The 15,060-nt window shown below is 54.8% G+C and overlaps 1 protein-coding gene across 4 annotated transcripts in view; it reads left to right on the top strand.

Moving 5' to 3' along the window:
• The window catches only part of LOC125952298 (solute carrier family 41 member 1), a 30,391-nt gene that overhangs the window by 2,726 nt on the left and 12,605 nt on the right, over positions 1–15,060 (top strand). For 2 of the 4 annotated variants that reach the window (XM_049681732.1, XM_049681707.1), the window contains exon 2: positions 3,158–3,592. The gene's annotated coding sequence lies outside the window, so the exon portion shown is untranslated. Of the gene's footprint in view, positions 1–2,585; positions 2,689–3,157; positions 3,593–15,060 lie in introns of those variants that run through there. The other 2 variants (XM_049681724.1, XM_049681716.1) reach the window with 2 other exon arrangements.

The following is a 15,060-nucleotide window of genomic DNA, read 5'->3' as shown; positions in this document are numbered from 1 at the left end:
TTTGGTTTTTTTTTTGGGGACCCTCTGCAGACTTAGGTCTAGCCAAAGGGCGCGCCAAGTACCTTCCGGTTAGTACCCCCCCTTCTGCTGAGTCATGCCATCGCCGTCGCGCGTAGTTTCTCCGCTCCTGGGGTAGTCCTCCTCCATGCATTGGGACTGGGGTTTTTCCTTCCGCAGTTCGCAGCAGTCGTGCGGCGGCACACCTGCGGCGCTGTTGAAGGCGGTCATAGAAGAAGAAGCAGCTGCTTTTGCATGGGAATCCGGTTCTGTGCTGACCGGCGGACCTCACCGGATGAAGAAATGTCAACAGCTATAAAGGTCAGAACCCCCGGGCGATGGTATGCTATTCTGATTCTGGACGCTGGATGAGGGGCCAACTCAAATTCAGACCTTCCCTCGTAGATAGTATCCCCTTTTCCATGGCCGACGACGGGGGTTGCAATATCATCCCCCCCGAGGATCATCCCTTATTCCTTATTTCCCAAAATCAATTCCACCATTCCACTGTTGTTCCGGCAACCGCGGTGGCTGTGTTGCGATGGTCTGTCTGAGGTCTGAGGCCGCCAAAAACAGCCGTCGAAATGAAAGTCACCGTTACGCAGCTTCCTCCTAACCCTCCTCATTCGTCACCTTCTGCTCCAGCAACCTGCCAGCCACTTAGTCAGGTTGCTCTTCCTTCTTCTCCACCACCTTCTCCTCCTCCTATTCCTCCTTCTCCACCACCTCCGCTCCTGTTCACTGATCTGCATCAGTTTTTTTTTGCTGAGTAGGTTGGGGAGAGGGAAATCTTTTGCGTTTGGCCTCCGCTACGCGTGAACTTCGCCGATTCCGGGGCTGTATCCGGGGTGGGTTCGTGAAGAAGAGGTGGGGGAGTGTTCAAAACGTGTTTACAGTCCCGAAATTTCCGTGATTTCTGACTCTCTCCCTCTCTCTCTCTTTCTCTCTCTCTCTCTTTCTCTCTTTCTCTTTCGCTCTTTCGCTTCCTTTTTCGCCGCTGTCTGTCTGTCGGCCTCTGGTCTGTCTCTGTGTTCGCACCAATTCGCCAGCCCCGGTTTTTGAGCGCGTGAAGACTCTCCCGGACGACGAGGAGATCGAGAACCGGTCACCAACAGGCAAGCTGCGCAGGGCAAGGCGGGGTGCGTGCGTGCGTGCGTGCGTTTCGGGGGTTATGCCCGAAAATGTCAAATCAGGATTGCGACGGTGCGGCGGTGTGAATCACGTCCATTCCATTCCATTCCATTTGCGTCACGCGCGGTCAGGGTCTCTCCCACACGCCGTGGCTCTCCGGACGGATTTGCCCTGCGTCTAGGAAGCGCTTAGAGGGGTGAGGGATGAGGGAAGGGCCCCGAACCCCGTGGCGTGGCAAACAAATCAATCAATTGTGTCCAATTAGTTCCGTCTTATGCGTCAATCATGTATTGCTGTCCGTGCGTTGAGAGAACGAGAAATCGAGCAGTTTTGCGGCCGCAATTCGAGCAGTTGCTGCTGCTGTTGATCCTGTCCATGCATGTCTGGCCGGGCTGGCTGATTCCCGGCGTAACTCACGCGCACGTGCTTCTTCTCGCACGCGTTCAGCGCTCCGTGTGTGTGTGTGTATATGTGTGTAAGTGTGTGCCGGTGCGCCGGAAAGCGATTAACGATGTCGATTGATGTGCTGAGCGCGCAGCGGGATGCTGCGCGCAGCGCGCTGCGTCAATCAATCAAGCGCCGCTAGTCAAGCCGGCAGTTCCCTGCTGCCAGCCTCCTTTTTTGGGGGGCCTCCTCCTCCTGCTGCCCTTCCCTTTGGCCCCCTTGGCACAATCATCACGATCTCATCGCGATTCTCATCCACAGTTTGCGGCGTTGCTACGGTTTAATTTTTGGGGAATAAGATAGATCGAAAGAGAGCGAGAAAGAGAGAGAGAGGGAAGGAGGAAGGGAGAACGAGAGAGGAGCTGCTGAGGGGATAGAGAGAACCGAAATCTCGTCTGGTCTGGTCGAGATCGAGAGATCAGCAGCCGAAAAATCGACAACAAAACAAGAATAAAAGCACTCTCGACGCTCTCTGCTCTGCGGTCCGCTCTGATTTCAGGCCTCTCCTTGTTCCACACTCCCCCCCGGGGGCCCACGACCCTGGCGTCCATCTACACGCGTGCACTCCGTCCCGCTGTTTCGCTCGCTCGTAAGGCAAAATCACCAGAGCGCCACCAATAGAGCGACCGTACGAGTAAGCGAGACAGAGAGAGAGAGGGGCGACCCTACGGAGGAGGCCATTGGCCGGCTCGTTCACTCCTCCATCAGGCAGGCGGTTTGGTGCCGCACCGAAGACCAAACGATGACGATGACGACGATGACGACGATGCTTACGAACTGTCGATCGGCTCAATCGTTCCTCTGTCTCTGAGGGTCTGTATCGAGTGTCACGTCACCACCACCACCGCCGACCTCTCTCTCTCCTCTCTAACTAACGCGGGGGGGGGCGAGACCCGGTGGTCTGCCAAAAATTGCGCGGAGAACAAACCGGCCGCTCGGACGCACGCCCGTTACGCGCAGGCGCGGTAGTAGCAGCGGCGCACTCAGTCTGACGACACCACCGACGACCGCCGACGCCGGACCGGACGCAAGCGCCGCGCGCACGCACGCACGCAACGCACCGCACCACGCCTGAAGTTGGTGGCTGGCTGGGTGGCTAGCTGGCTGGCTGACTGGGTGATTGTTTTTTTTTTTTCTTTTCTTTGGTTTGGTTTGGTTTGGTTTGGTTTGGTTTTGTTTTGTTTTGCGAGGTACGAGACGCGCGCGCGCGGTGTGTGTGGTGATGGTGAATAATTCCGGCGGCGGGATACACGTTTATATATTCATCCTTTTCTGTGGTCGAATCATCTGCACGCGCCTCTGACGTTTGTTTCTTGTTGTTGGAGTTGTTCCACTAGCGAGCGCGCGCGCGCACATGTCCTGCAGCAGCGTCCTGAGTCCTGTGCTGTGTTTTTTGCGGTGTGCGGTGTGTACGGTGTGTGTGTCTCAGTCCCGTTCGAGGCTAATCATTATCCTGCAGCAGAGCAGGGCGCCCGTTAATCTCAACCTGTTTATCGTTTCTCTTTCTCACTCTCTCTCTCTCTCTCTCTTTATTTCTCTTCCTTCTTGCCGGTTCTGATTGTTGTCATTGTTGTTGTTGTTGCAGTAGCTGCCAGGCGAATGTCAAAGCGGTTTGTCGTCCCTAGTTGCCGGCAGCAGAGAGATCCTTCCGCGTGTGCTTCAGGATTAGCTTCAGGCTGCCGTTTGCTTGTTTGTTTGATTGCTGCTCCCTGTAGCTTGCAGTGAGGTGTGTTGTGTATCGTTCGGTGTTCCAAAACGGTGACGTTTTCGCACGTGCGACCGCGTCCGCGAGTGCGCAAGAGTACCGCAAATCGCATGTGCGCAGCCCCTTCGATCAATTCGCGACCATCCGCCATCATCGCCACGACATCTGTCAAACCGAACCCCGAAATCCCAGTTCTCAGTTCAGGTCAGTGTTCAACCTTCAGCGGAATCTGATCTGCGGAGAGAGGTCAGAAGGGTGCCCATCAATCATCGGCCATCGCGAGCTGCCAGTGCATAAAGTACTCCTCCTTCACCGGTGAGTGTGTTCGATTGTTCCGACTCCCTCTCAACCCTCTCCCCCTCGGTGGTGTACCACCTTCCTTCCGTGGAGGAGCACAAACGCAACGACAAAGGCAAGGCCGCAGGCCGATTTCCCTATCCTTGCGCGGGGTTTCAGTTTCACTTCTCCGTTTTCCATGGTTTGTGGTTTAAGCACCCCCCCCTCCCCTCCCCCCCCGTCCCACTCTTCTACACAAATTCCAATAGTGTTCGAGGTGCTTTTCGTCTGTGGTGTACACTATGCTGTTCTTTCTCTCTCTCTCTGTCTCTCTCTCTCTCTCTCTCTCTCTCTCTCTCTCCCTCTCTCCCTCTCTCTTTCTCTGTCGCTTGCTGTTGGTAGTAATGGTGGTGGTGGTGTTGTAGGGTAGTTTGTAGTGTATGGTAGTAAGTGCTCCTTCGGTACCTTGATGAAGACGGTGCCACGACCTCGACCGACCGGACAGCAAACGGAATCAACCAACCGAGTTCCGACCTCTGCCCAGCACGGCGTAACGCTCACGTGCCTGTGCCAGTCTATGTATGTGTGTGTGTAAGTGTGTGTGTGTCTGTTTGTCTGTATCCGCCGCATATCTTGGGGCTACCACACCACCGAACGCTTATCCTTCTCCTTGTTGGCGTGTTGTTGTAGCTTAGAGAACCCCTTAGTAGCTCCCCTTAGTGTAACTACTACAAACCTACTACGCCAATTACTACTCCTCTAGCATCAGCACTTCTACTACTGATATTGATTATGGTTCAGCAAGGCCAACGAGGGGAAGGGAACGTGACGCGAGAGGCAGCACCCCAAGAGAAGAGGTACCCTAGCTCCAGCAGCTGCGGAGGTGAAGAGGTGTTGTTGTGGAGTGTGTATTGACCCTTTTCTGCTCTTTGCAGCGTGCAGAGTGCACTTGACGTGACGCTACCTACCCGATTACGACCGGATGAGTACCGATGTGTAGGGGGATGTACTCCCTTACCCTTTCCCTTGCGACTCAGACTTACTTACATCAGTACACCTGGACATCCCGGGCTAGGTCCATGGAAACTCCTGTTGGATCGCCCCAAAAATCTACCTTTTCTCTCGATATGTGTGTGTGCTTGCGTGTCCCGTTATGGAGGAGCTTCCGGCAGCTAGTAGTACTTACCGTAGCGCCGCGACCTTACCACCGGGGGAAGCACGTGCAGCGGGCGCGCGCTCGAACGCACGTCTGCGAAGCGCTACAAATTAGCAAACCAACCACGACACACAGACCCTATAGAGGCCCTATAGAGAGGCCCTCTTCAGTACAGGGGCCCAAAAAAAAAACACGCACGCAACAGCCCCCGCCCGCGTTCAAGGCTGTGAGCCGGCCCGTTGTTTACTTCGGATTGCTGGTGCTGTGGCACCAGCCGAAGCCCTGCCCAAGAGCTGTCGGTTTAAAGCGCGCGCTGTATCCACGCATTTGCACGAATGGGCTGTGGGGCACCGTGATTGCCCAGATACCGAGAACGCCAACCGCCACACACACACGCACACACGCACTCAGCTCACAGGCACAGAGCAACAGCTGCGCTACTTAGTAAAGCTTCGAGCTCGCCGACGCTGATAAGCGGCAAACACTGGCCGCGCAGAACGGATGTTCGTTCGGTCGTTCGGTGTTGTTGGTGTGCCGTTTCGATATCGCCTGCTCCAGGTGTCCGCGGGGCCTTCCGTTGCTCTGGCCTCTCGCGTGAATGAGTCTCTCTCTCGCGCGCCCGCCCTCCCCACCGCTCTCTTATCTAATCGCCAACCAGCGCAGAAGGGGGTACACTCCGGGGCTACCAGGTACCGAATAGCCATTCAGCTTCTCATCAGCAGCCCATCAAAAGGCTGATAGGGGAGGGTGCGGGGAAGGGGTATCGAATTCCCTCCCCCCCCCCTCGCGCCGAGAGAGGGAGAAGGAGCGATATAGCGGTCCTAATGATGGCCTCAGAGAGGCGAGACTTAGCGCCCTGGGGCGGCTATATAAAGTCCAAGTGTTTATCTGGGTCATCCCCGGAGAACAACTGCAGCAGCAGTAGCAGGTGGTGGTATTTCCGCGAAATTCTCCTTCTATTCCGGAATATGGAATCAGTGTGCAGCGGGTGTGTGCTTTCCAGGTCTAGTCTAGTAGCCTCAGTAGCAGTTAGTAGTAGTAGGAAGCATCACCATCAGCTCCCTGCTGCCACCTTACCCTGATGTGTATTGTCAATCTCCTCGGTCGCCCCGCCGGCTACCGACAAAATATCGACGCAACCACCCACACAAAAACTCCCACCCTTGGGGAGGGGGTGCTCGCGATCCTCCCGCTCCACCCCCTCGTCTTATTGTATATTTATTTTTAATGTTTGTCCAAACATGATGCCCGAAATCATTGGACCCAACCACCAACCACCACCGCGCTATCCCGCGGTTTGGAATCGATGTCCGGATGTCGGGTCGTCCGACAAGCCCCTATTATAATGGTGTAGTCCCCACTCACTTATCGCCCGCGCGGCCCGATTCGCTCATCAATCATCGCTGATGATGATGATGATGGCGCCCACAATCAAGCGGGACTTAGCGTGGCCTTAACGGGAGAGGGGCGCGGGGGTGGGGGTGATTGTCGCGCCAAGCTCAAGGTGCCAATTGTGTGGGGAGGATTTGGCAACAGACTGCAGCATCCATCCCCATCCATGGAGGGTACCGACCGACCGTCCAACAACAGACCAGATGACGTGACGCATCACGCGCGCGCGCGCGCACATGGCAGCTAAGGTGTCGTATCCTCGGCGTCGTATTGTTGTCGGTTGTCGGTGGATTGTTGCCGGCAAGTCAAGGAATCACCGTCCACAGGCAGGGGGTGATGACATGAGCACGTGCACGTCACGCTGTTTCACCTGCGTATAGGTGGAGGTGGAGGAGAAGGAGGAGAAGGAGAAGTTGTAAACGTGACTGGTTGACGTGTGGGAACACCCTCCCCGAGGGGATGTTGTATCCAGGGACCTGGTGCTTATAGGTTTAACCGGGCAGAGCAGTAAGTAGAAGTAGGTAGCGAATGACAGAAGAAAACAGATGAAACCGACCGACCGATGACACGACGCCGCACAGGTGAGGAGGGCGTGGTGGACCTCGCGATTATGCAAGAGACTAGCCGAGGTGCCCGGAATGACCCGGAGTCCGCGAAACGTGCCAAACCGCATGTCGAACGTCGGCGCGCGGGAAGTCACACAGGTAGTAAGGGGATATACGGCACGGTTGGCACAGGTGCTCAGACGCACACCTTAACGGTGGTGTATTACCACCGTGCGCCACCTGTTTTAACGACTTCCGACGACGTGATGACGGGCGCCTAAGGTCAGACGTGTTTCAAAAAAATCCAATTGAGCCATATAGTGTGCGAGAGAGCGAGAGCGAGAGAGAGAGTAAGGGAAAGAGAGAGGGCACTCTGCTTCCTAGAACTCCGGCTAGAGCTACCCTAGCTAAACACCAATTGTCACACTTGATCCGCGCAAATCTCGTTCTCGCATCACGCATCAAAAAACACAAGGAAGTCGCGACCGGCGCCAATTTGCTTTGCCGGAGCAGCATTTAAAGGTGGCGTGTTTTTTTTTTTTGCTTCTGCTTCTTCTTCTGCGGGATGTGAAAAAATCTACAGAGATCTAGCAGAGGCTCCCATGCAACGGAACTTGCGCCAATAAAAACAAAAACAAATCCTTACGTTGCAATTTAATTAATTTGGAATTTAATAAACAAACAAATGTTTATTTTTTTTAAGAGGGGGTGTTTACATCAGCAAAAACTATTGCTTTTTGGGGTTTAGATTAGTATTGGTATTGGTAACACCGCCTTTGGTGTGGTGGAAGCGGTTTTTATATAGCCTCTATACACCTACTGCTGCTGCTGCTGCTGCTGCTAACGTCGCTTTTGCAACACCGAGAGCAAGCGCCTAAGTAGTGATTCCGGGGACCTGCAAGTGACATGTGTGTGTGTGTGTGTGTGTGCGCACATACCGATATCGTCAAGAAGTATACTTCCTCTTTGGGGCAAACGACGATTTCGGACAGCACAAGTTCTTCGACTCCAGCGCCATCCATGGGTGGTAGCTATCTACCAACCCCATGTTGTCGCTGTTTGTTGTTGTTGTTGCTGTTGTTGCAACGGTTTGCGTCACCCGTCAACCGTCGCGGCAACAGATGCGACAGATGCCCGACTCAAGATGGTCGGTTTGGACTTGGGCTGGTTTTGGGTTTCGGTTGGGCAAGAATACGCGCACCGCACGCGCCGATGGCTATGATGGGCATGATGGGCATGGCGGCGAGGTGGCATATATTGCGTGCCCGCGATTGCGCTCGCGCTCGACCTTCACTACTCGCTACTCGACGCCCGTCGACACAGTCCAATATCGGCGGCATTCTTCGGTCCACCGTGTGTGTACCGTTGACATCGGGCACACACACACACACACACACACACTTAGCGTAGGTCTACATCGCGAGTCACATCGCTGAGAGGTGAGAGAAGGTGCGCAGAAGAAGCGAAAAAGGAGTGCGGGGGGCACTGGTTTACGGTGGAAAGTGAAAGTGAGAGTGTGAGCGTCTCTCGCTTTTTTCTGTTTTTGTTTTGTCCCCCGGCAAGGTCGTCGCGGACCACGCGGTACGCCTCGATGCGCGCATCGCGCCCGCAGTCGCCGGCACCACCACCGACTCTTCGCCTCACCTCCTGCCCGCAGGTGACGGCTTGTGGGCTTGTGGCTTCGCTGTGGTCTAACTGACTCCACCTGAGCTGAGCTGAGATGCGGAGCGGCTGCTGCAGCACCCTGCAACTAGTGGCAACGATCTGACAGACAGACCTACAACAAGATTCCGACGACATCATCACAAGGGGTAGATGATGATAACACAAACACACACACACATACATATAGACGGGAAGAGAGATGCGTGATTAAGGTTACGTGCCCGGATAAGCGATCGCGCACTCCCCTGTTAAGAACTAGGGGTGGTTTCCAGGGGTGGTTTCCAGGGGTGTTGAACCCCACACACCCAAAACACGCCAATTGTGCCATATGCCATTGATCATGCCCTCGATTGGCGACGCCGAAGACTTCCTTTATTCACACCACACACACACACACATTTATATATATATATACAGGGTAAAGATGCCTTTGGCAGATGCAGGGTAAAGATGCCTTTGGCAGATGCTACCGGGCGTTCCGGCGCGTGCGTGCGTGCTTCGGGTTCCCTGGGCTGCGCCTGCGCCTGTGGGAGTGGGCATCCTAGGATATCCCAGGCGCGCAGGCCTTCTTGTCAGCGCACGATCTCGCGCACGATTTCGCGTGCGATCTATCTATTCTGCCCGCTGCTGCTGAGCCTGTAATGGTGTGCGGCTTGTGGCCCTTTCTTCGGAGACCGCCCCCGCTGCCTTCAGCTACCACCTACCCTCCAAGAGCCCACCATCCCGTGGTGGTGTGTTGGTGCGGACCGATGGCTAATTTCGATACCTACTCTCCCGGGGGCTTTTATATCGCGCGGGGACGTTGCCGTCGTCGTCGTTGTCAGTTTCGACCTGGCCTTTTTTTACCTGCCCAAAGTAGCTAGCGAGCAGCAGCAGCAGCAACGGGCCGCAGTGTCAGTCAGTCAGTGACGCTCTCGTTTCGCTCAACGATTTTTTGGCACTTCCTTGTCGTGCAGTTCGTGTGCGCGTGCGTGTGTGTGTGCAGCGCAGTTTCGATTCATCGATATTTCGAGTGATATTCAACGCAACTACTATCTGCCTGCGAGTCAACCATTACATCGTGCATACCCAGTGTGCAGTGCAGCAGGCAGTGAGACAAACGCAGCGAGCGCGCAAGGAGCAAAAGGAGCAGCAAGAAGCGGAAAGGAAGGACCGCAGAATGCATCGCCGTCGAAGGCAACGAAGTAAGCGCGAGCTTTTTTCCCAAAACAAATGATTTTCCTTTCCACCTCGATATAGCGTGCGTGCCTTCAAAGCAGCACTATGGGCCCGTTCTGTGGCCAAAAGCGTGATGTTAAGTAAAACTGTTTAGTGTGCTAAAAATCACACACACGCACACATTGTTTAGTAACCTTTCAAACACATTACCAATCGGGACGCTGCACCCGTACCCCGGAGTCTATATGAGGTGACAGCTCCTTACAGCGATAGCTTCGAACCGCGAGCTAGAATAAGAGCAACCTCTTCTTGGACCTGGCAGGAGGAAAGCTTGCCGGTCAAGGTAGCAGCTTCGGACTGTTCCGTTCTTAGCCTTCTTTTTGGGAAAGGTTCTTAACGCCAGTTTGTGACAGTTTTCCCTGTTTTAAGTATGCGTGGGCAGACGGCCTTCACGTTACGTCAGCGGAGCAGCAGCTGAGCTCTACTCAACACAAAGGTGGTGTGTACCCCGGGCGCGGCGGTATCGCTCCATCGCCAATCGTCCCAGTTTTAAGGCCGTGTAATAGTGCTGCTGCTGCTGCTGTGGTCGAGCACCTGTGTCCGGGTGCCCTTCGTGTACCGGGGGTTTTCTTCCTGGAACAGCAGCAGCAGCAGCAACAACAACGGCAACAAAAACGCCAGCGACACAACAACAGAAACAGAAACAAACAAAAAAAAAACGCCAATGCACGACCTTGGTTGTGAGGCGCTCGTTCGCGCCCAACAATCGAATCAGAAGCGAATCGATTCGACGAACCACCCCCCCCCCCATTCCGGTGCGCCGGTGTATGTAGCGCTCTACCGACCGCTGACCGCAGCTTGGCTTGCCTGGTGGCCAGATCATCAGGGAGGGAGGTGTTGCGTGCGTGGTGCCGTACCGCTTTGCGTTGCGTTACCTGGACCCGGGACGGGGTGGTGGTGGTGGTGATGATTCCGTGATTTACCGCCCCCCCCCCCCCCCCCCCACCGGGGTTCTCTCTGCTCTCGTTGGCATCTCGAGTGGCGCGGGTTTTTTGCACCCCAAGGGAGGGAGGGAGGGAGGTTTTACCCCTACCTGAGGAACCCCCGGGGGGCATTAACGTGCGAACGCCGGGAACCCAATGATGAGCAGCACTCACTGTGGAAGCACGTGCGTTTCCCCAAAAGGGAGAAGGAGGAAGAAGAAAAAAAGGGATGGTAGGGGTGGGGGTGGGGGGGAGGGGGAAGTCCCACGACGACGATTGTTGAGACCCTCGCGCGTTCCAGCGCACTCGCGGTAATTCATTTTACCCTCTCAGTCTCTCACTCTCTCACTCTCTCTTTCTTTCACACACACACACACACACACACACACACACACACACACACACACACACACACACACACACACACTGCCGTTGGTCGTTAAAAAATAAACAAATAAACAAAAACTGGCTCACCGCGGAATATGAAACCCAAAAACCATAAAAATCCCGTCGCGACGGCGTCTCTACGCGTGATTGACAACGACGGCGATGAAGTCTGGGTAACTTCCGGGGGTTATCCACCCCTTCCACCCTATAAGGGCCCCATTCGCTCATTCATTCCAATGCCACATTTATTTATTTTTGCTCGATTCCATGACAAATACTTCTTGCATGCGATGAGTCATCGTGCAAAGGATGGGCGCGGATGGGGGAGGGGCGGGGGGTGGTAGTGTAGATAGCACCAGCCTCTTCTTATGTTTCTTCTCGCTAGGCGGCTACTCGAATATGCGGTATTATAAGCGGTGGTGATGGCGCTGGCGACGCTGACGACGCAAGTCGTACATATAATTGAAATTTCTTTTTTTCCTCTCTGTCCCTTTGTCTCTTTGTCTCTCTGTCCCCCTCTCTATTTCGCTGCAACTTCGTTGAAAATTTGAGAATACTCAAAGTGATGCGCTTGCGTCTCTGTGTGTTCCATTAATAATAATATTTATTTCATCCGTAGATGTGTGTGTGTGTGTGTGTGTGTGTATGTGTGCGTGGCAGGATCGCGGATGAAGGATCCGGCGCCTTCCGTATCGGATTGTCTAAACCCGAAAGTACCGTTTCAACGCACCGTCCCATCAACATAACACAAAAGCATGAGGTGGTGGTGGTGGTAGGTGGTGGTTGCGTGTCGCGTGCGTACCAACAATGCTCGCATCACTCGCTCTCTCCCCCCCCCCCCCCCCCCCCACCCTACGATAATAGAGATGTTCTAGTGCTCTTTGTGCGCTTTCAACAGCCACAACCGCGTCTGTCACCAGCGTTCAGAACGAGATCCAGATCCAGGGGAGAGAAAGCGAAGTGGCGAAGAAGGGGTAGAGGGAGGGGGAGGCCGGTGACAGACGGTGTGCTGGGGAAAAGCGAAATTGCGGTCTGGCTGACAATGGCCAGCACGGGCCAGCTCGGTACTCGGCGCCAGCCACCTGAGCACAAGTGGCCGCCGTACCAGAGAGCACAGACTCCGAGGGAGGGAGAGGGAGGGGGAGAAGGGGGTGCTGCGGGTGTACAGTCGCGTGTAGAAACGGCACGAGCTCCAATAAGATTCATTAGCTAAGAGGGAACCAGAGTTTAGCGTTTAGCGAAGAGAGAGAGAGAGAGAAAACAGCGCACAGTTTAGCAGCATGATCAAGCGTTGTTTAGGCGATGTGGGTGGGTATATGATGGGAAGGAAGAGAAGGAAGAGAAGGGAAGGAGGCACCGGGGTTCGAGCTGATGCTCTCTATCGCAATTGTGTTGCGGGACACACACACAAAAAGCGTGCGCACGAACAAACGAACGAGCGGCGCACATTCATGATTCAATCGCTTCCCAAACCCCCCTTCCTTCCACCCCCCCCCCCCCCCCCCCAAAGGGGGAATGCCACCCCACAATTCATCATCCTCCTCCTCCAGGGATGGTTGTTGTTGTGGTTGTCGGTATTTTTGCATTTACGGAGAAGGGGAGCGGCCCGAGGTTTGGTCACTCTTCAGAAAGTACTCACGCGAAATGCTCGGAGAGGATGCTGCAGCATCCGAGATCGGCCACCTGTCACACACGAACTCACTGGAGTAAAGGGGAGTAGTGAAGGTGCCCCTTAACTGACCTCAAAACCAAACCTTTCTCTACTAATCCTAGATGAACACACACACGCACACACACACACACACACACGCCTAAGCACGCATCGACGCAGGACTCTGGTACACGGGAATCCTACCAACCGGAACACACATACACACACACACATACATAGACATAGACGTCGCGTTTCGCTTCATCTTGCTGGAGACAATCGACGGTTGCCAGTAATGTTGTCAGCTATTCTCTCTCTCTTTCTTTTTTTTTCTCTCTCTCTCTCTCTCTCTCTCTCTCTCTCCCCCCCCCCCCCTCTTTGCCGCTCTCTATCTCCCCCCCCCCCCCCGTTCTGTCGATCTTCAATTAAGTTGTTCCGCACGCAAATTGAGTGAAAATGATTATTGCCCCCCCCCCCTGGCCCGCGGCTTTCCCAGGGTGCGTCGCCCCCTCCTTAGCGCGTTGGGCGTTGTTCGTATGGGGGGGGGGGCGGGGGTGTGTGCAAGGGGTAGCGCACGGTAGCGTGCCGTAGCGTTTATTATATAGTAATTGCACTACTACGCGACCGCGACAAAACCAGCCCTCCACTGGCGAGGGTGGGGAATTTTCCGCCACCCCAATCCCCCAACCCCCCTCCCACCCACACGCACGCACGCGCATTTGTTTGTTTTACGGAGTGGGCCGCCTGCGGGGGAGGGAGAAGAGGGTTGGGTTTCATTCACCTGTTTTTTGGGACCTCCAAAGCACAGTAGCGCAGTGGTTAGTGAGTGGGGGTTGTTATGACAGATCGAACTCCGATCCGTCATCGGAATCGGGGGGAGGGGGTGCTGCTGCGTTTTGATTGATCATTTCCTCCCCCACTCCTCCCTCCCTTTATCACTGCTCCGAGGAATGGCTCACGTGCCAGTGGGCCCCGGGAGTGCTGCTGCGCATCCTTGAGATACACCACCACCTGCACCCTCATCATCCCCGTTGGAGAGCAGCACCCCACAGTATCTTATCGCAGCAGCAGCATTAGTAGTAGTAGCAGTTTTGTTTTTATTTTTATTTCGTTTGTTGTAGTGCTTTGAGATCTGTCCCCTCCTCTAGAGGGCACACTCTGGCAGGCAGCCTTTGACACCCACCCCCAACCCCCACCCCCTCCTCAGGTATGGTTGTTGAGGCCACGCTGGATTAAGGGGTGAAGGGCTTCCGCGAAGGGTGCGCACGCCTCTAATGGCCGCTGTATCGTTCATATCTGCAGAGGTCACCGATGGCAAGGCCCCGTTGCCGGCCCCGTCCTTTTCCCCCGGGGCCCCGGGGTCCTCAAGGGTTTGCAATTGATGGGGTTGCTGTCGGTGCAAGGCTGCAGCGACGATGCACCTACCGTAGCCGCTGCAACGCCCGATAAGACGGGAGAGCGCGCTTAATTGACGACGCCTCTCGGTACGTTGTGTCGTTGTCATCGCGCCCGTCAACCCAAGCGGAACCTCCGGGGCGTTGGCACCGGCCCTAACCTCACACACGCACACACACACGGGAAATGAGGGTGACATGATCATCATGTGTGTATCACCTACCAGCACGCAACAGCAGCAACCATCTTGATCTGTTCTGCCCATTTCCGGTATCCGGGATCCGGCACACACACACACACACATACACACACACACGCGCACGCGCACGCGTGACGGGCACGCGAAACGTGTTTGCCTAGGGGTGAGTCACCGACTGGCCGAGCACTGTTTTGGGAGTTAACACCACCCCATCCCCCTCCGCCCCTTTGCAGTAAACACTGCTGCATGCCCTGCCAAGGGGTTTCTATCGCGCTAATCGCGCGAGGATCAAGTTCGTAACGGACTTAGTGTAAATAATCCTCCGACCCCCAAAGGTTTTTTTATGATGATCAACCCCCTGCCGGTTTTCGGTCAACTTCTATCGCCCCTTCGATAGGAGGAATGGTGGGGGGGGGGGGATGAGTCACTCGCGCAACTTGACACCCGGTGGCAACTGGAGCACTGGTGGAGTACTTACGGCATGGACATGGCAGCTGCTGGAGAGCGAGAGAGAGAGAGACAAAGCAAATGCCACCCCCACCCCCACCCCCTCCTCCATGCTGTTCGATCTCTTAGCAGATAGAGTGTAAGGGGGGGGGGGGTGGTTCAAGGGGATGCGGTGAACTGCTGCTAAGAAGATAAAAGTATGGTAAAAGACTGGAATGGCACCCCCTCCCCCACACACACACTCACGCGTGAGTAGTAACTCACAGGAGTAGAGTGACCGAAAAAATCGATAATTAACACTTTTTAGATCAAAAACAAAAAACCTTCCTATAAATATGTGGAAACATAAATAAATGTATTAGGGGAGGGGGGATGAGGGAGGGGGAAGGGGGTGGAAAAGCTACCTAGCTATTTAACCAGTAAAACAGCGATTTTTCGGTCACTCTGTAACTGTTTTATCGATAAAAGTATCATCCCCAAATGTCCGGTACATAGCTTCCGGTGATGCTTGCTTGTGCGCCACTTGCGC

The sequence above is a fragment of the Anopheles darlingi genome, chromosome X, assembly GCF_943734745.1.
Source record: "Anopheles darlingi chromosome X, idAnoDarlMG_H_01, whole genome shotgun sequence".
Lineage (NCBI taxonomy): Eukaryota > Metazoa > Arthropoda > Insecta > Diptera > Culicidae > Anopheles > Anopheles darlingi.
Note: the sequence above shows the minus strand (reverse complement) of the source record. Positions and strands in the feature narration are given on the sequence as shown.